The sequence below is a fragment of the Arvicanthis niloticus genome, chromosome 23 (assembly GCF_011762505.2).
Source record: "Arvicanthis niloticus isolate mArvNil1 chromosome 23, mArvNil1.pat.X, whole genome shotgun sequence".
Lineage (NCBI taxonomy): Eukaryota > Metazoa > Chordata > Mammalia > Rodentia > Muridae > Arvicanthis > Arvicanthis niloticus.
The window spans coordinates 12,015,772-12,035,495 of NC_133430.1; positions in this window are offsets into that span (position 1 = coordinate 12,015,772).

Sequence of the window (19,724 nt, forward strand, 5' to 3'; positions counted from 1 at the left end):
ACTTCCTTTGACCTATTTATTTTTATTTAATTATTAACAGTTGCATGTGTGTATGCAATATCTTATAAACATAATCATCCCATACCTCTCTTATCGCCCCGACTCCTACAGACCTCTTCTTTCTCCCACCCACTCCTTCTTACGTTCCTGTCTTTTACGCAGGCACTGCAGCTACAGCTGCCTTGTGTGCTCCTTGGATGCACCGGCCCTGTCATTTGCAGAAGACAGCATGTCACATCATCACACCCTCCTCAACCTCTGACTTTTGCAATCCTTCCTCCCTTTCTCTTTTCCATACGTTCTTTTCCATACGTTCACTGTACTTCAGAGGACGTGAAACAGATGTTCTGTTTAGGGCTGAGCCTGGGGACACTCATCCATTCTTTATGTCTGGCCAGTTGTTGGTTTCTCTATTGACCACTACCTAGTGCAGAAAAAAAAAAAAAAAAAACGAAACAAAAACAAAAACAAAGCCTCTCTTGCCAAGACAGATAGCCACACCACATTTCCACCGCTTGAATCTGTTGCTGTTTGTTTCCTCCTTGGAATCTGGTCACCTGGTTTGGGTGACAGAGCCTCTTAAATACCAGAATAGGTTGTGGTCTACAGCTGGCCACTAGGTAAAGAGAGGCTGGGCAGGAAGGGGGGCTGGAGGCAGGTGCTAAACTGCAGCTTCTGGCCCTCAGCGGAAACACAACACGACAAATTCTGTCAGCTCCCTTGCTACTAACAACTGCTCTCTCCTTAGGCTGTTGCTAAGAGACCAGCCTGTTGTTTACAAGATCCTCGGTGGCGTCGACTTCCATAATTTATAATTTATTATCTTAGTGTCAAAACTTGTGTTGGTTTTTATTTTATTTCACCATAGATCCAATAATTGTTAGATACAGCAGAGGTCACGCATCTGCCAGGAGCGCGGCTGCTGCTCCAATAGCAAACTCGCCACCTCTGTGTTTAGGTGCCGTGGTGAAAATACTATTATAAACTGAAGATGAATATCATTTTTTGTCCATTAACTTCACGCATTATACGACTGCTCAGGTCAATGGATTCCCTCAAGACTCACTCACTATTGCAAACATGTCTCTGTCCGACCCAGAAGGAAATGAATTGAAATGACTTCAATTATCACAAGAAAGGACTGAGGTGCTTTTGCTGTACACTTCAACACCTAATCGTTCAACTCACGAATGTCTCTCCCGCAAAGTTCAGGGCCACAGATATTTAACTGCTACTAGAAACAGCCACCCGGACACTGAAGAGCTCGGTGGGCAAACAAACCACTCTGGGAAGACGCTTGCCACCGGAGCTGTTCGGTGCATCCAGCAAGGAGGAGAGAGCAGGAAAGGTCATTCATTTATGTAACAGAGCTCAGCTGGGGTGCGTCCGCACATGGGAGACAAGAATGGAAGGGAGTTCTGATCATTGTTTACTTGTGTTCTGCAGGGCACGATGCTAAGTGCTCAAGCAGGAGGAGTGAGGCAGGAAAAAAAAAAGCTCCTCACAAACCTAGGAGGGAGATTCTCCATTAGCTTCATTGTACAAGTGACCAAATCAGGGTTTTGTGAACTGAAGTACAGTCCCTAAAAGTACAAGACTGTAAAGTAGCAGGGTGAGACTCAGACTGGGCAAGCCTTAGACTCTATGTTCTCACAGACATTTTTCAAAAAAAAAAATAACCATCCTGGGCTTTTGCAGTTTACTTCTGCTTAAAGACAGCCCCACACGTTTGAGGAAGCTGGGAAATTAGCATTAGTCTCAAATCGTATAGACACATTATATTTCTCTGCAAAGTCCTTAGAATGTCTCAGAAACCACACAGCATGACAAACTTCTAGGAAGGGCTTTTCATTTTCCCTGTCAGAGGACCTGGCAAATTCTAATGACATTTTACTGGGAATTAGACTTGTTATTTCCCAGAAAATCAGGATGTCAGTAATCCACCCAGGCATTTCTCACTCCTCACTCCATTCCCACTGGCTCCAAGGCAGGAGTCATGGCCAGGACAGAACATCATACAAGGATCTCCCAGAATCCCTTAGGGTGGATCAGAATCCTCCTCAGAATTGCTGTGGTGGAAAGAGAGGAGTAAACAGGCCAGAAACCATGGCCCACCAAATAAGCTTTCAAGACTTCCCAGTAGCTAACAGTTTATCAGACTGATCATTCACTTTTCTTCCTGACATGGTTTTGCTTACATGCAGTGCAGATGCAATCTGGACCCACAAGCTCAACCTGAGCAATAGGGAAATATCTGAGATCACCCCTCTGAGAGTTTCATGAGGGTTGAGTGGGGTCCCAATCCACCTTAGTGTCACATGCAATGTGTAGGCACATACTCCAGGATAAAGGTTCAGAAATCTGAGGTGCAATTTCTTCTCTGTGACATGGTAGCCCTGATACAGACATAGGCCAGAAAATTCTAAGTTTCCTGGTTTCTACATTTGCAAACATGGACTCAACAAAGCTTCCCTCATCCTGGAAAACAATGCCTTCCACCCAGAATCCATTGCAGAGCAGTTTTCTCCAAGACTAAAACCTCATGTCTTGGAGGGAAATACCTCAAAACACAGGATGTAAAACACAGGAAAGTGAAACAATAGGGTATTTTAGGACAGGGTGCTTTCAGGAAGGTAAAACAACACAGTGTTATAAGAAAGAATATATTCCATGCTATAGTAAAGCTCATAAAGATAGGAAGTACACAACTCAAACTGCTTCAGGAAGTTCCTGAAACTGAGCAGATACACTAGGCCCTTCCAACACCCAGAAAATGTAAGCAATGAGAACTGCTCAGAGACTTCCAAACAAGCTAAGTTGATTAGAGGAGAATCAACCCCAAGCCACCTGGAAGAGCTGGAGAGCATCAGAACTCTTTAGAAGTAACAAAACCCAGCCAAGCTGCCCTGACGAGCCCTCTGTATCAGCTTCTTCCTCCAGGTTCCTGCTCTGTGTGAGTTCCTGTCCTGACTTCCTCCAATGATGAACTATGGTCTGGAAGTGTGAGCCAAATAAACCCTTTCCGCCCCAACTCACTTTTTAGTCATGGTGTTTTCTTCACAGCAGTAAGAAACTCTAAAACATCCATATTCCTGTAAATAACCCCAACAAACCTTATCAGTTTACCAATTTGCATTTTGTTAGTATTTGTTCTTTGGCTTACATAAGCTCCCTATCTAGGGTAATTGTTCATTCACATCTCCCAGGGAATGGTGTCACACAACAGATGCCTGAGGACATCAAGATGCTGTCAGAGAGGCCTGCGTTTTGGTAGTCCCCGTGGTAGAGTACCCTCATCCAGTTCTCCAGGCTTTGGATCCTCCATCCTAAATGCATCTCCTCTGCTCACAGTTGTGTAGTATCAGAAGCATGTAGGAGTGAGCACAGAATGCCTCCTCGGCACACTCTAAGACTCTGTCCACCCATAGTTTCTTAGGTCCAAGGTTTTTAAGCACAGGCTTCTGGACCGACTCCCTATGCTTCCCATGTCTCTAACACACTTTCACACAAACCCTTGGGTCCTGCAATGCAAGCTTCTTTCTTGTCCTGCAAGCATGCCATGATGGGCTGTGGTTGGATGACTTGACTCTCGCAGCTCTTTGCATTGCCATGACCATTTAGTTCCAGCAAATTTCTGCTTAGTCTTGTAAATAAGACATAATGGCTGCCTTCTTCCTCACTTCTCTGAGCATGTCCAATGGCTTCTCGTTTTTTGTCTACTCATCTCGCATCATTAAAGGGGGGGCAGAGTCTCACTCCGTGCTTTACCACAGTCTCCTCCTGAAGCGTTCCTGATCCCTATGGGGCATCCTGGATACCCTTGGGTCTTGACTTCTTTCTTGTCTCTTTCTTTCTCTATTTTCTTCCTGGGATTATCTCCTACCAGCCACTAGATGTTGGGGTCCCTCAGGATTTTCCATAGGTCATTGAAAAGTAGTGTGATAATTGGTTATGTGATCTCTCAGAGATCCAACTGATCCTTGGGCTTCACCAACCAAGTCTCCTGAATCTGCTTCTTCTCAGGCTAACCCTTGCAGTTGCCTATATAATGCTGTTGAAGATGCAGTCTTCCTCTGCATAAAGATACCATCTCACTTCCGGTTTGATGACATCCTCTGAGTCCAGCCACACAGTATCCTCAGACTTCTGCCACAATCCTCAATGCACCTTTCTGCCTTTAGGACTTCCCCGTTTCTTCTTCCTTACATCTAGGATGCATTTTTCCAAATACAAACTTTTTCTTTCTTATCGTTTATTTTAGTTTATTTTACTGTCATTCACTTGCACAGTGTATCTTGGTCATTTCTGTCCATCCAACTTTCTCCCTTTGGTTCTCTTTTGTCTTCCTCCAACATATTTTCCAATTTTATGTCTTTTTGAAAAACCCACTAAGCCCAATTAGTACTATCTGTATTTGCATATGTGTGGTGCCACCCACCAGGCCAGTGACTGCACACACACTCCCAAAAAAGAGAAGTGACTCTCCTGCAACAGCTATCAACTGTTTATCAGCACCTCATCGGTGGGCGGGGCATCAGGAATCAAGTCCCACCCCATGCTGAAACAGATAGCTGACCTGATCTTTTGGACATCATATTTGGGTTGCCATAGCTGTGTGAATTCATGTGAGCAGCATCCATGACCTGTTGTCAGGGTAACCTTCCCACAGCACTCTTCTCTATCTCTGGCTTCTACACTGCTTCTGCCACATCTGTCTTGATGTTTCCTGGATTGGGGTACAGAGGTACAGGGAGAAGCTTAACACAGGTGTTCCACAGCTGCTTTTCAGCAGTTTCCCAACAGCTCTCTCAATGATGGAGCAGCCATGTTTGAAAGCCATTGCACAGTGTACAAGGAATGTAGCTTGGGTCTCAGGTTTCTTAGTCTGTAACTTTTGAGCCTTGTAATCATGTTAGAATTGCTTTGCTTGCACTGGGCTCCACTCTTTCGAGGTATCTGCTCTCCCATATGCTCTTACCTCCTGGTCTTGTTTAACTTCTACTCAACCTTAAGATGTCTGAACAAGGTATATTTTTCTAGAATACCCTTTCTTATCTGCTATCAAATTCCCAAAGTTATAAAATAATATGAAATAAATGGAAATATGGTGGGCTGGTGAGATGGCTCAGCAGTTAAGAGCACTGGCTGTTCTCCCAGAGGTCCTGAGTTCAATTCCCACCAACCACATGGTGACTCACAACCATCTGTAATAAAATTTGATACCTTCTTCTGGTATGCATGAAGACAGCATAGTCATACACATAATATACATAAATAAATATTTTTAAAAAGACCTTTAAAATGGAAATATGGAATTTCTTGAACAAAATTTTAAGGGTAACCCCTGATTTTTAGACAATATTTGCTTCAGCAAATGACATCACTGTTTTTTCTAGAACCTTCAAATATTAAAATGATCTACTCACTTTATTTTGCATGTGTGTATTCATGAATGAACACACAGCCTGAACAACCTGCAGGGTCTATTCTGTTCCTCCACCTGTTTCTAAGGACAAAACTCAAGTCACCATGCTTGGCAGCAAGTGCCTTTACCTTGTTCCATGCACACCGTAAACACCAGAGGAGTAGAACCCAGCAGGTCTTCTAAGCTCTCCTTCCCCCTACATGGCTACTCTCCTCCCAAAGCATTTCTGACAGTTTCTAAGACCAGACATGGAATCATCCCTCAAATTTGAGTTCTTCTGACGAAAATAATTTCCTTGTAAAATAAAATAAAATAAAATAAAATAAAATAAAATAAAAGCCTTCCTGCCTGACAAGTTGTGTTTATGCATTATGCGTTCATTCTGATATGTTGCAATCCCAGATCCTTGCACCAGAGGAGTCAAAGCCCATAGCTGTTTGATCTTTTCAGCCCTTATCATCTCTCCAGCCCCTTCTGCTGCCACTTGGGGTAAATATGTATCTGTCTATGAAAGACAATCCTGCTTCCTTCTAATCAGGTTAGGATCCTTGGCTAAGTGCCTCCTAGTCTGGGTGTATCCCTCTTGGACCACACACAGTAGAGCCCCCAAGACCCTGCCCAGGAACAGATCCCAGTTACACAGCCAATCAAGTTCACCTTGTACTCAGGTCCTCAGGGCCCTTCAGTCTCCCCAGGAAGGCATGGGGACATACTTGCTATTGTCATCCCCACTCACACACAATTGCTCTACCAGGCTGGGAAAGGGCCCTGAAACTCAAGTGCCAAATGTTGGTGGCCTTTTTCTCAATTTTTTTTTTTTTTCCCAAGCATCTACCAGAAGACATTGTATCCTTGTCAGGTACTGTGGATTCCATGAGGGAACTCTGTTCTAGGTAAGACCTTTCCATTTCAAACCCTGTATGACACATTTGCATCTTTCCTTCCTGAGTGGCTCTTAGGAAGCAGCCTGGACTGGGACTCAAACGAGAAACTTGAACCTGTGAGCATGATTAGACTTTTTAGTGTGTCTGTGTATATGTGTGTGTGTGTGTGTGTGTGTGTGCGTGTGCGTGTGTGTGTGATTGTTACTATGTGTGTGGACACATGCCTGGGTGTGAGTATACATGTGTGTACTCAGTAGAGGTCAGGGGTCAGTCTCCAGTAGCATTCTTCTGTTTCTGAGACAAGACCAGAGCTTACCAATTAAATTAGGACGACTGACCAGCGAGCCTCATGACTCTACCTTCTTAGTACTGGGATTGCAAGCATGTGCCACTGTGTCTAGCTTCATTACATGGATCTCACAGGATCAAACCCTGGCTCTTATACCTACAAGCCTAACATTGTACCAATTGAATCATCTCCCCAGCCCACACCTCCACTTATTAGTGAAAGAAATGCACAAAGGCTTCTGGGACTTGCATCACCAAAACAATGCCCTTCATTCACTTTGCAAGGGAGTTGTCCTCACTCAGTCCCAGGTCTCTGTCCTGTGTGACAGTAGGAGTTCATGCTGCCTGGTTGCTACAGGTCTGTGCAGTATCTACATTTAAAATAAGATCATACTGAAGTAAACATGGTCCAACATACTGAAATGTGCATGAGATTGACAGTTTGGGGCCCAACACCTCTTTTGTGGCCCCCTGGGTTCAGTCTATTCCCTCCTACCTTGGCTTCTAAATCCCCTTATTATGTTGTTGTGAAGAAACTGGTCAGAACTCCAGAGCTTTCTGTAAACCCTAAAAGTAGGTCAAATTCACCTTGGTCAATTCAATCATTGATATTCTCATTCTCTCTCTCTCTCTCTCTCTCTCTCTCTCTCTCTCTCTCTCACACACACACACATTCACATACATATGCATGTATGTACATATAAAACAAATGTGAATGTCTAATCTATGTTATTAAACTGAAGATAAAGGAGTTACACTTAGAGAAAGTCAGATGTTAAATGCCCCATGGCTTTAATTTTGTCGTTCTTGTTTGTCTGTATGTTTATCTTCAGAGCAGGATATCTAGTCATTGTATAGTCTTGCAACAGCAATGGCGGCCAGGCTGTAGATGGTGCATGCTATGAGTGTGACTGTGGAATTAAAGATCTACTGAAGACTGGTACTCATCCCCAGCAGAAGCTTTGACCCCAGCATTCTAGCTGACCTGGGTTGTCACACTCACACCCCACCTCAGCACCTGACAAGGTGTCCTGGGAGCCACATAGAGCTTTCTGGAAAGGAGTGACTCCCATTGACAGGAACTTTCTTGTGAGAGACTTCCAGTCAGAAGTCAGAAGGTGAGAAAAGAATATATATGGATTAGTAAACAGGTTAACAGCTTAGTTAAATTTAAATTTAAATTTAAAATCTCACAGCACTGAGACTTAAGATCCTTTGCTTGATGCTCTCTCTGATATCTCTGTTCTGCTCAATCCTTGGCAGCTTCAGACCTGTCTATGCCACAAGCCCCACCCAATCCCATGCATGCAAAAAAGATCATACCTTGCTCCTTTGCCTACCTTTGCACACCAAGAGTTGATTATTTCTGCCACCTCATGACTCTACTCTTTCCTTCTCTAAACAGATCGTAACTGTTGTCATTGAACGTTTGATAGTTTGTGACTTGCTTGGTGTTCTGTGACTCAATGAGCACTGAATCTTTGGAGGGAACCTCGAAGAGCCCCTACAGGTCCCACAAGTGGACACTCTTGTTCATACTGCAGTTCTTTCTCCTGGGAATGCTGGGGAAGCCAGGGCAAGCTGGGCTAGGAATTCCCTTGGTTTTAGCACAAAATATGGTCAGTATATGTGGTCTAATTGTCCAGGCTAAATGACTGTCTCCTGGGATGATCAAACATGCTCTTTTAGCCCAGCTAACCATGCCGAGGCCCAAGGCCCCCAAGGTTCCTGTGGGCGGATGGTAAGGCTCCATTAGCAGAGTCACCTTCTGCCCTTTCTTCTCACTTGGGCCCATGTCACCTGTGCCCAAGCCTCTTTGTTCCCAGAGGCCCTTGCCTGTCACTTGCAGCACCAGCAAATGATCTGGAGGGTCAGATAGCTGCCTTCTGACTGCGGCAAACCTTCTAGGTAAGTACTCAAAGGGACTTTTCAAATACACAGAAAAACAAAGTAATGTCATACAGTTGATGAGAAAGAATCACTTCAGGCCTAGGCATTTCTGACTCAGGCTCCCAAGTCAGTAGAAGGCTTTAACACAGGACATGACCACCAGAACCTGTCCTCTTGTGTATAGAACAGAGGTGATTAGCCATAGCCTTGCCACCAAGAGATGAGAGACATGTTGGCCACCTACCACTGTGCCTTGCACAGAGACTGGGATAGGGAACAAAGGTTGCTGTTACTATGCCAAGAAACTGACACCCCCAGTCTATCAGGGGCCTGTCAACCATCCACAGTGGGTGTGATCTTATCTGCCCTTGCTGTGAGAACTGGTGTCCCTGACTCCTTTTTATCTTCCAACAGCCTTACACAAAGGACAGCCTTGGGGAGGTTGCAAGACCAGCTTTATGATGTTAAAAAACTGTTGTGTGTAAAAGAGGCAATGAATCCATGCTAAAGGACGAGCCAGCCTGCTAACAGTGGCAATTCTGAGAGGATGAAGCCATTTCCCCAAGCAAGACACAACAGAGAACATGAACTCGATTGTGGTGGAGTCTGATGCTAAAAGATCACAACAACCTCTGTCCCCAGCATGGCTGCCTCTTCTAGGAAGGACCTGGTTGCAGACTCTAAGAACTGTACTTATTGTTAGTGCTCGCACATGCTGCCCTCTGTGGCCTCTGCCTCCTTCCACAGAACTACACATTTACCACAAACTGTGGGTAACCCGTGTTGAATATTTAGTCGAAAGTAGTCATTGCAATTTGAAATTGCATAAATACAAAAAGAATCATTGTTGTCAAGTCATTAAAAATCCTACAAATAAAATTACAAATAAAATGTAGAAAGGCACACTCCTCAACTTCCATATTGTCTCCCTCAGATTCTCTCTCTCTCTTTCTTCCTGCAATTCAGAGGCGCTATCTCCAGGGAGCATCTATTTCTTACCCCATGAGTGTGGCAGAACAGGTGTGTGTGTGCAAAGCTGGGGTGTCCACCTGGGAGAGGACAATGGTCCCTGAAGCAGAAGTTGTGGCTCTGTCACCTGTAATCCCCCCACAAAAGAGCCCCAAAGGCCACAGCAGAGACAGAGGGAGACACTGTTTACTCAGAAGGATGGAGAGGGACAGAGTGTGGAGAATCAGTGGTTTTGAATGAATACAAAAGTCCACCCCAGGAACACATCTTCCCAATTACAGTTGGACTTTTGGTAGGCACTATTTGATGTCCGACAAAGCCACAGAGAAAGAGTGGCCCATGACAGCCAATTCTTCAGTGACACAGGAAGGTCAATGGGTAGTTGTTTCCATGCAGGGGTTGGGTGGGGTGGGGATGGGGGAGTAGGGGGGCTGCAAGGGAAAAAAAACAAGGCAGGGACCAGAGAATTTCAATACTAGTTTCAAAACACAGGCCACAGGGGCTCTTGGCAGACCAGCTGATTCCCCCTGGTGAGTCTCTAGGGGGAAAGGATTTAGAGATGAGATCTCATTACTCAGTTTGCTAAAAACCCACCTGTGAACACAGAAAGCAATCATCCCTGGGATTTGGGGGTGGGGGTGGCTGTGTGCTCAGGTGGAGCTGGCTTAAGCTAATCAGCCACTTCTGGAAAAATCAGTGGAGTTCTTCTGACACAGGGGTCCTGGGCATACAGAGGGAGAAGAGTCTCAAGCTCAGGCTGGCTGATGGTCACCCCAGATCACTTGTTATACCTGCCTGGGTGCTGAGAAACAGATAGTAATGCACCCTGAATGGGTGGAGTTCTGAGGCAGGTGACCCTGGATCTATATGTGGGCCATGCCTGTTAGGACTTTGTGTCAGAGGAGCGATGAGTTCTTGTCATGTGCATATCCTGGCCTCAAATGGCTGGTGAAAAAGCTCACTTGGGTCATCTTGGCCTGGTTCTCACATACCACTTCATGCTCTACATGCCAGTGTTACCCAATGCTCATGCTCTCAGCCACTTCCAGAAAGCTCAATGTCACTTCTCATTTTCCATATTCCCGCCCTCGCTTCTTGTCCTTCCTCACCTGTGGACAAGCGAGAGGTCTGTTTCGATGTCGCTGTCTGTCACTAAACCTTCATTGTGGTCCCTAGCTATCCCTCACTCTAGGCATGAGCATTCCACTGTGATTCCCTTCTCTGAATGTGGGCTGGGCTTGGAAACTTAATGATGGGACTATTCTGTGCAGGAGGTGACCAAGTTTAGGAACTTGCTGTTGGCTTCCCTGACTTGACTGGAGAAAGCAGGCTTCCACATCAGGAGACTCCCTGTGGAAAATGCACTGAGTCTGATGGACCGGAAGCATAGGCAAGCTGCCCCTCAGACTGAACATTTTTTTTTTTTTTTTTTTTTTTTTTTTTTTTTTTTTTTGCCTTGTGTGGCCATAATTCTGCTTCTTGGTTCTGGGAAGTGCTGATGGACAGTCCTGTGTGTCAGCTGTGCTATCTTCAGAAGCCCCTAGGAAATAAGGAGAACACATGTCTAAGTGTGTCTCTGGTGGGATTCCAGACAGGAGTAACTAGGGGCAGCGATCTCTTCTGGATATGGCAGGGGCAAGGACGATAAGCTGACAAGATGGCTCAGACAATACAGGCGATGGGGACAGACTTTATGCAAATATTAAGCCAGTTTATGGAAGAGGCTAGAATATGCAGGTTGTGATGTCTCAGTCCCCTGCTACTATTTATTATAGGGGTGAGCATATTCACCCATTTATTCTTAGAGAGCCTTATTTCTGTCTCTGTCTAATTAAATAGCAGCAACAAGCAAGGCGAATCCTGTCTGCCCCAGACAAAGAGTTGATGAAGTCCTAGTAGTGACACAGAAACATAGTTCTGTGGAAGCATCACATTATAACTATGACAGTCTGATTCCAGAAAGTTCCTAAGATCACTCATTTCCAACACTTACCTGTTTCATCAGAAATTCCTTAGCCAATAGTACGTGGCATGACTTCCCTAACACGTGAGTCACAAGCTCTTCTTTATCCATGACTTTGGACATTTTTTTCCTAATCGCCACCCCATAGAACACTAGTTGCACAGATGTACAGTACCCTGCATATGCACCATCTGTATACATGTATTGTAAGCCTTGAAAATGAGAGCTCAAGCCCACAAGAAAGAATGTGGGCTCCTTTGGGGTATTGTCACTCCCCCTTGAAAACACATGCTCACTTAGCCGCAGATATGTCAGGACTTAATGATCATTTAAGAATATTTAGAAAGGTTAAAAGTTTGTGTTGAAATATCCACGTGGTTTAGTTCATTGTAGATTAATAAGAACCAGAGTCCAGATAACCGAAGCAAGCTAATAGCACAAGGACCGTAGACAGATGTGTCCTGACGTATCAGGATTCCCAATTTCCCCTCTGGCTATTTCTAGGCAGGCAATGTGGGGCCCGCATTTCTGAGTTCCTCAGATCTGTCCCATGTTGAGTCCCTCTGTAATGAACAGCCTTGGGGAGTCCCCAGTCTGCCCAAGGGCAAGCACATGGCAACCAGGAAACCTGAGCTCCTCCCTTACAGGACTCTTTTGAGAAATGGAATGACTGTGGATCCCATTGATACTGTCAAAGTGACTATGGAATTCGGGAGGAGTATAGATCAATGTACATATATTCATTCTCTGTTCTGGTTAGTCTTTGTCAGCTTGATACAAATGAGAGTCACCTGGGAAGAGGAAATCTCAATTGATGAATTTCCTCCATCAGACGGGTCCATGGGCATGCCCGTGAGGCATTTTCTTGATGGCTGATTGAAATGGGAGGGCCCAGATCACTGTAGGAGATGCCATCCTTGAACAAGTGGTCCTGTTGTATAAGAAAGTAGGCTGAGCAAGCCAGGTGTTCCTCCATGATCCCGCCTCTCTTCCTGCTGGGATTCTCGCCCTGACTTGCTTCAGTGATGGACTATGGCATAAAAGTCTAAGTCATAGAAACCCTTTCCTCCTCAAGTTGATTTTGGTTAGTTCCACTGCAGTAATCGGAAAGCCCACTAGCACATCCTCCTAAGAATCCAGAGTCCTAGGTGGGCCTTAAGAAGCAAAATACTGTACAAAGAAGGTCTACAGGAGAAACTGCTCATTGGCTCTTGCAGTTCTCGAATTTTCTGCTTTGTCTGGCTCATGTCCCTTTCTTTCCATCAGGAGCATCAGTCTGAGCTTGACCTCTGCATCCTTTGTCACCTGTCTCTCTGACTTTGATCTCCTCTCTCATCCCCCTTCAAGGACCTCCCTTAAGATGACATTGGTGCAACCCAGGATTATCTGCCATCCCCGAATTCCTAGTTTTCATCTGCAAACTCCTTTTCCTCTGTGAGTTCACATATTCATTAGGTCCACAGATCAGAACTTGGGTGTCTTTGGGTGGTTTGCTCTCTCTACCACACTAATCAATGCTTGCATGGTTGTAGCTGTGATCTTTCAATTTTGATTCACTGTGGTCTGTGCTGATTTTAAGGTCAAAGTCCCAAATCTTAAGAATGGCCTCTAGCTCATGCATAAGGGGGAAGCTGGCCATATTAGCTGCATGCCAGGACCAATTGGAACTCTCTCTCTCTCTCTCTCTCTCTCTCTCTCTCTCTCTCTCTCTCTCTCTTGCTCTCTCTTGCTCTCTCCTCTCTCTTCCTCCCTCTCCCCTCCCCTGCCATTCCCCCTTCCCTCTCCTCCCCCCTCCCCCTCATCCTTTCTCTTTGCTTTTTCTCTTAGTCATCTAAATAGACAGCAACTAGCATCATCCTTCCCAACTTGGACCTTTATCAGCTCCAGTGCTGTCACGGGACTTTCTTTGCCTCCCACACTGCTCTAAAGCTGCCCAGTTGATGAAAAGTCTTCGGCTGTCTATGCTTTTCCCTCAGGAATCCTCAACTTGAGCTGAAGAACTCCTTCCTCAGAGTCTAGTCAGGCCTCACCCTTACCAAGCCTGAAGTACAAGACAGCTTGGGGACAGTGAAAGCTTTATGGTAGCAGATCCCAGTAGTCTCTGACACAATGTGTGAGTCAGGAAAGGCTCAAATAGAAGGCCATCCACTTCCAGCTCACCTGGGAGAACACCAAAGAAGGTAGACATGGAGACAGGTGGGCAGTGGAGATACGAATGGATATTTACTTCAGAAGGGGTGGTAGCGTAGTTCCTACCGGCATCTTGAGAAACAGTCATTCATATTTCATCTATTTCAGTTTTGTGTATCAGCTAGAGAGGAAAAAAAGAGAAAGAGGGGGAGCAAAGAAAGACAGATGAGAGGGAAAGGGAGGGAGGAGGAAAAGGGTAAGGTGAGGAGAGGGGAGAAGAGAGGGAGTGGAAAGAAAAGAGAGCAAAAGAGAGGAGAGAGAACAGAAAGGAAGGGAAAGTGGGTGGCCAGTCTCCAGCATGGACCACATGGCCACAGACAGCTCCGGATCCCAGGGGTGGGATTGTTCTAGAATTCCAGTAGAGGAGACATGTGAGCCAAACTCAGGCCACACTACTGATGCTTTTCAGTTTGTCATCCCTCCAGCCCACACCCACCTCAGGGGAAGAAGGCCTGTCATGGGTTTTATCTACTTGTCAGCCACAGAGAAAAAGCCACTTCTCTTCCCCTGCCCTTCTCCCATGCTGGGCGGGCGCCTTACATTTTCTTGGCTGTGAAGGCTCTCTGTGTTTCTTGGCAGCACAAGTTTCTGGAGCATAGCCCCTTCCTGAGTCAGAGAGCAGAAGTGAGAGCTTGCGGGCCTTGCTGGCAGTTGGGTGCCTGCTCCAACCCCATGCGTGGGAGGCTTTGCTTCCCACTCGGAGGGATCCTCTCTTCTTACTTGTCCACCCGAAGTGAACTCTTTCCTGAGTGCCCAGCAGCTGCACGTGCTCAACCTTCTGAGTGATTTTTTTTCTCCTTCCTGCTCCATCATTAATAGAGGCTGGCCACAGACTCTACAGACAGTCAGAGTCTTTATGATGTTTTAGTATTACCTATTGGTGTTCCAGCATCTTCTCCTGTCTTTCTTATACCCAATATGAAAGTTTCCTCAGTATCCTGCAGGGTCTGAGTCCAAGACCATCCAGTGTGGTGCCTCTAGTGTTTGGCTCGAATCTATGAAAGGGCATGTCACTGGAGGACAAATCCTGTGTCTGAGTGTCTCCCAATTCATGATTTTTTTTTTTATGTTTTGTCCCCAAACCAGCCACTGAGGTAAGAGTACCACCCAACCTCACCCTGGTCCAACACAGCTGTCTGTCTTCCGGGAGTCATTGCACCTTTCCAAGCCTTGGTTTCTATTCTGCTGAGGTGTGTTGATGCTCAGACTAGGTAGCTTCGAAGGCCCTTCAGATCTGGTGTGCTGACGTCACAGCATGCTTTGATTTGTGGGAGATCTCTCTGAGGCAGCATGTGTCCTTGCTGTTGCCCAGGCAGGTGGGTAAGGTTGGGGACTACAGTTCTGACTCAGGCAGTTGAGCATTGGTGTGAACTGTCTACAGGAACCCTAGCTATGGTCACTCAAGGGATCAAACTCTGCCTGCTCTTTGCATCAGGATGGTCCAGGATGGTGGCCACAACTTTGCTCTCAAATGTTCTGTCTCACTGTCAGACTCTCTGTCAGATCATGTTTCTTGATTTTTTGATTCAGAAAATATGGTCAGCATATGGTAAGCGAATTACCACCACTGTGGGCTGCAGGGTTTCTCTCGCCTCCCACGAAAGCCCTCATCTTGCTCTCCCGGGCAGATGGGTTCCTCTGCTCTGGTTTCCTGTGTCTGTCATCACGACTCCTGTGATCTAGCATGTCCATGCCTGTGTCCTGGGATGGACGGGTGACTCCCCGAGGCAGGGACAGTGCGTGTTTCATCTCCATGTTCCTGGCACCAACTCTAAAGCTCTCTAAACTAAAAGCAGTTTTTTTCCAAGAGTCTTTTATGTTACACACTAGAAGTTCTCTCAAACACTTGAAACATACACTAAAAGTTATAATTAAAAAAAAAAATAGAACCAGGGACATTAGTATCCAAAAAAGAAGTTATATATTTACTTTTTTTTGTCTCTCACGCCCTCTCCTTCTGTTCTTTCCCCTCCATCTCTTCCTCTTCCCCACCAGAAGATCTGTTCTTTCAAATCACCTACGGGCTCATGACTTACACACACAATAGTTGCTGGGCTGGATTATCTTCTGTGGGCAGGTTTCTGCACTTTCTGTCAACTTGTGGCCCGTGAAACAAGAACATGGATGGAGAACCCACCATCTTGAGCCTGTCCCTCACTGAGGGTCATTTCTGTAGCTATGTAAATGGCTTCCAAAGTACAAAGCCGAATTGTAAGTACTGAATTATTTTATGTACTTAGGAAGCAAGGAGACATTTTATCAGAAGCCTAGTGGGGTAAGAAATCTATCTTTATAGCTTTTGAAAATAATCTCAGCTGCCTTGTACTCACCGATGTTAATTGTTGGGTTTTTTTTTTTTTTTTTTTTTTTGGTATTACATCCTTCCTCCCCTCCCTGCTTCATCCAGTCTTTCTAGACATGCAGTCTCTGATCTGTTCTCCGACTGGGTTTTCCACACCGATGGCGGTGCTGAGCTTCGTGTTGTCAGCGGCCTCTAATTATTTCTGCTTTCGAATGTGCCATTCAAGACCTCCCAGGGCTTGACCACCATCTATCACTTGACGCCTCAGCTCTTTAAAAGATCCGTATGCCAACACCTTTTGCTCCAGTAAGTGTAGACATGCAGTCATTTCAACCATCGCTAGCTCCTAAAAATAACCCAGCGCGTTTATACAGACTTCTGAGTCTTCTCATAAAATTCTTCCTTCTACCTGGGATATGCTTCAGTCTTTGGTTACCTTAGCAACCTATCTGTCCTTCTAGAATATTAGCTGATTTTTTCTCTTACTATGGAGGGTCCTCTCAATAAGCTCAATAGAATAGTGGCGGTGGTGCTGGTGGTGCTGGCGATGAGGTCGAAGCTGATGATGGTGATGATGATGGTAGAGGTGGTGATGAGGAACATGGTATCAGATTGTAATACCAATGGTGATGGTAGTGGTGGGAGTGATGATGATGAAGATGATGATGGTGGTGGTGGTGGTGATGATGATGATGGTGATGGTGATGGTGATGGTGATTATGACAGCAGTGGTAGTGCCCATGGTGGCGGTTATAAAGGTGATAGTGAGAATGACGAGATGATAGTTGTGGTGGTGGTGGTGATGATGTTAATGATCTACCATGGTGGTGCTGATGATGGGGAGAGTGATAGTGGTGAGGAGGATGGAGATAGCCATGAGAATAGCACAGAACCCACATAGTCCGTTGGTATCATGTGCTATGTGCTTTGTAGACTTTCCCAGATATTACACTTTATGGTAGAAAAATAACCCAAGTCAGAAATATTTGGAGAATAAAATTAAGCCTGTAGACAAATAGCTCAACTGCCTTAAGCTTGCAACCTACTTTTTCTCTGACAGAAACACTCTGGCGCGTGTCTGTGTATTTGCATGTGTACCATATCTTTCATGTGTGTCCTTCTAGGTGGTCAGATTGCAAGAAGTTTGCTATGTAATGGGCACAAAATGGCTCCTTCATAGTGCTACAGGTTTGCCAAGAATGTCATTTCTGGGGAAGAGTCTCACCTTCTAGAAGAATCTGTGTACATATTTTTAGCCCTCATTCTCCCGCAATCTCCAAGCAACAGATTTGTCCCAGGCCTTCCTTCCAGCTGGGGCTTAAACAGAAAAGGCTTCCAGGGTCTGAGCTGATGTAGAGACCTGTAGATCTCACCAGAAGATGTAAACACTGGGTCTGATTTAAACCAAACCCAAGTCAAACCAACCTGAAGGGGGCGGCTTCACTCTCTCACTTAAATTTAACTGTATGAGAATCATGTGTGAACCCTGCCCGAGGTTAGCTATCAAGGATGCCCATGAAAGCAGGATGTTAAGAAAGTCTCGTGTAGTGGCTGAGGTCACAAATAAGTAGACAGACAGAATGAACCCAACAGTCAACACAAGAGGCAGTGTGGATCTACCCCATTCTTGTCACACAGCAGAATGTGCAGTTATCTGCCTATCCAGACAAAGGAGGGTGGGTGGTGACTCCTCTCTAAGGGGTTCCCCAACATCTGCTGGGGATCTCCTAGTATGAAGAGGTCACATTCATGACTGTGTCATTTCCAGCCCATTACAACATTCCCTACTCTCTTCAGTCTGACTTACATATCATGATGCTCTGGTCCCTCTGGGAATATAGGCTACTCCATAGGTGAGCATCCTGACTCCCTGGACTCTGCAACACTACCTGTCTTGGGTCATGATGTCTATTCACAGTAGTAAAACCAACCAACTTTTGTCTTAGGGTTTTGCTGCTGTGACCAGACACCATGACCAAGACAAGTTTTATAAAGACAACATTTAACTGGGCTGGCTTAACTGGTTCAGAGGTTCAGTCCATTATCATCAAGGTGGGTACATGGCAGCATCTAGGCAGGCATGGTGCTGGCAGAGCTGAGAGTTCTACATCTTCATCTGAATTCTGCTAAGAGAAGACTGCCTTCCAGGCAGCTAGGACTAGGGTCTTAAAGCCCATGCCCACAGTGACCCACCTACTTCAACAAGGCCACAACGTCTATTAGTGCCACTCCCTGGACCAAGCAGATGCATATCAATCACACTACCTATATCCAGTGTCAAGGTCCCTTCCCAGCTCTGTCTATGAAAGTTTCAAAGCATGTCAAAAGACGCTGGCTAACTGCCTACCATAAGCTGGTTACTTTGCTAGGAGAAAGAGAATGTAAGTAGAGCCACAGATACAAGCCAAGGTTAAGCTATGAAGAAACCTTATAATAAAAACAGCGGTGCGTGTGTTTTAGGCAATGAGAATCATTGTGCCTCCTAAGACATTCAGGAAAAAAAAAAGAATAGCTTCAGACAGAAGGGCTCAAATATCTCTATGGATACTGGGAAGCAGAGAGGGTTGTCAGAAAAAAAGAAATAAAAGAGGAGACATGGAAGTTCGAGACTTGTACAAACAGAGATGCGAGAGAAGGAAAAGTAGTGGAGTCCAGAGAGAGAAGTGGGGAAGGGGATACATAGTAAGCGTATCCTGCTGACTCTCATCCTGTCACACAGTGATTACTGCCCGTGAGGCCTTCACTCTTCTGTGTCATGAAATCCAATGAAATAAGATGAGAGTTTCCCATCTGGTAGCCCTAATATCATTCTTTAGGACCAAGCACATAGCAACCTATGACTGCTGAACAAGAATAAAACACTGAGTGGCTTTATGCATGAGATCCACAATCTATTCTGCTGGTGCTGCTTGCGAATCTCCCTGATCCCTCTTGCTAATCTGATGAGAGACAGGGTGGAGGCAGGCCTGGAGCAGTATCTACAACACGGATGTTGGCCTTCAGCTGGCCGGGACCTTCCCCTGGCTCATTTACCTGCTATGTGCTATAGTGAGTTACAGGGAAAGAGTGGGTGCCGGCCTGGAGAAATGTATATAGTGTGGGTGTATAGCCTTTGGCTGTCCAGTACCTTAATCCTGGCTCATTTACCTGCTACCTGTTATAATATGGGCAGTTGATCTTTCTATATTACAGTACTTAAATTCACCAAGAAAGATATCAGGTTGCTGGGTTAGAGAAACCGCGTTGACTCGATCTTCAGAAGACAACCTCTAGGTAGGTGTGATGATACCACCAGATTAGGTTCATTGGTGCTGTGGCAGCCACTTATGAGAGAAGTCAGGGAAACCATCAGGGTTAGAATCTAGTTCCAGCGTGGAGTGGAGGAAATGACAATTTTTCCTACATTCAATCTCCAGTAAGTGCCTAAAGTATGCAACTACTCTGTAGAGTGTCCTGCTAGACCGATATGATTCCTCACAGCCTCCTAGCCACATAGAAACTGAGGAACGGGGATCATGAGAACCAGGACATGGTTCAAGGCCACACAGCAAGGGAGTAACAACGAAGACCAAGTCTACCTGTGGTGTTTCCTTATCTGCTTCCTACTCAGCAGCAATCTGAGACACTCTCCAGAGATCTCCAGACAGGACGCCTGTTCCCTCACCCATGGATCTACCATAACCATCTGCCCCTAGGAGTGAATGTTGGTATCCAGCAACTCTTTGCTGTTCTCGTGGGCCTGTGGTAGCAAAGACATTTTTCCAGGTCTGGTGTATCTTCTGACCTTACTCTGAGTAAGTAAGCATGGGGTCT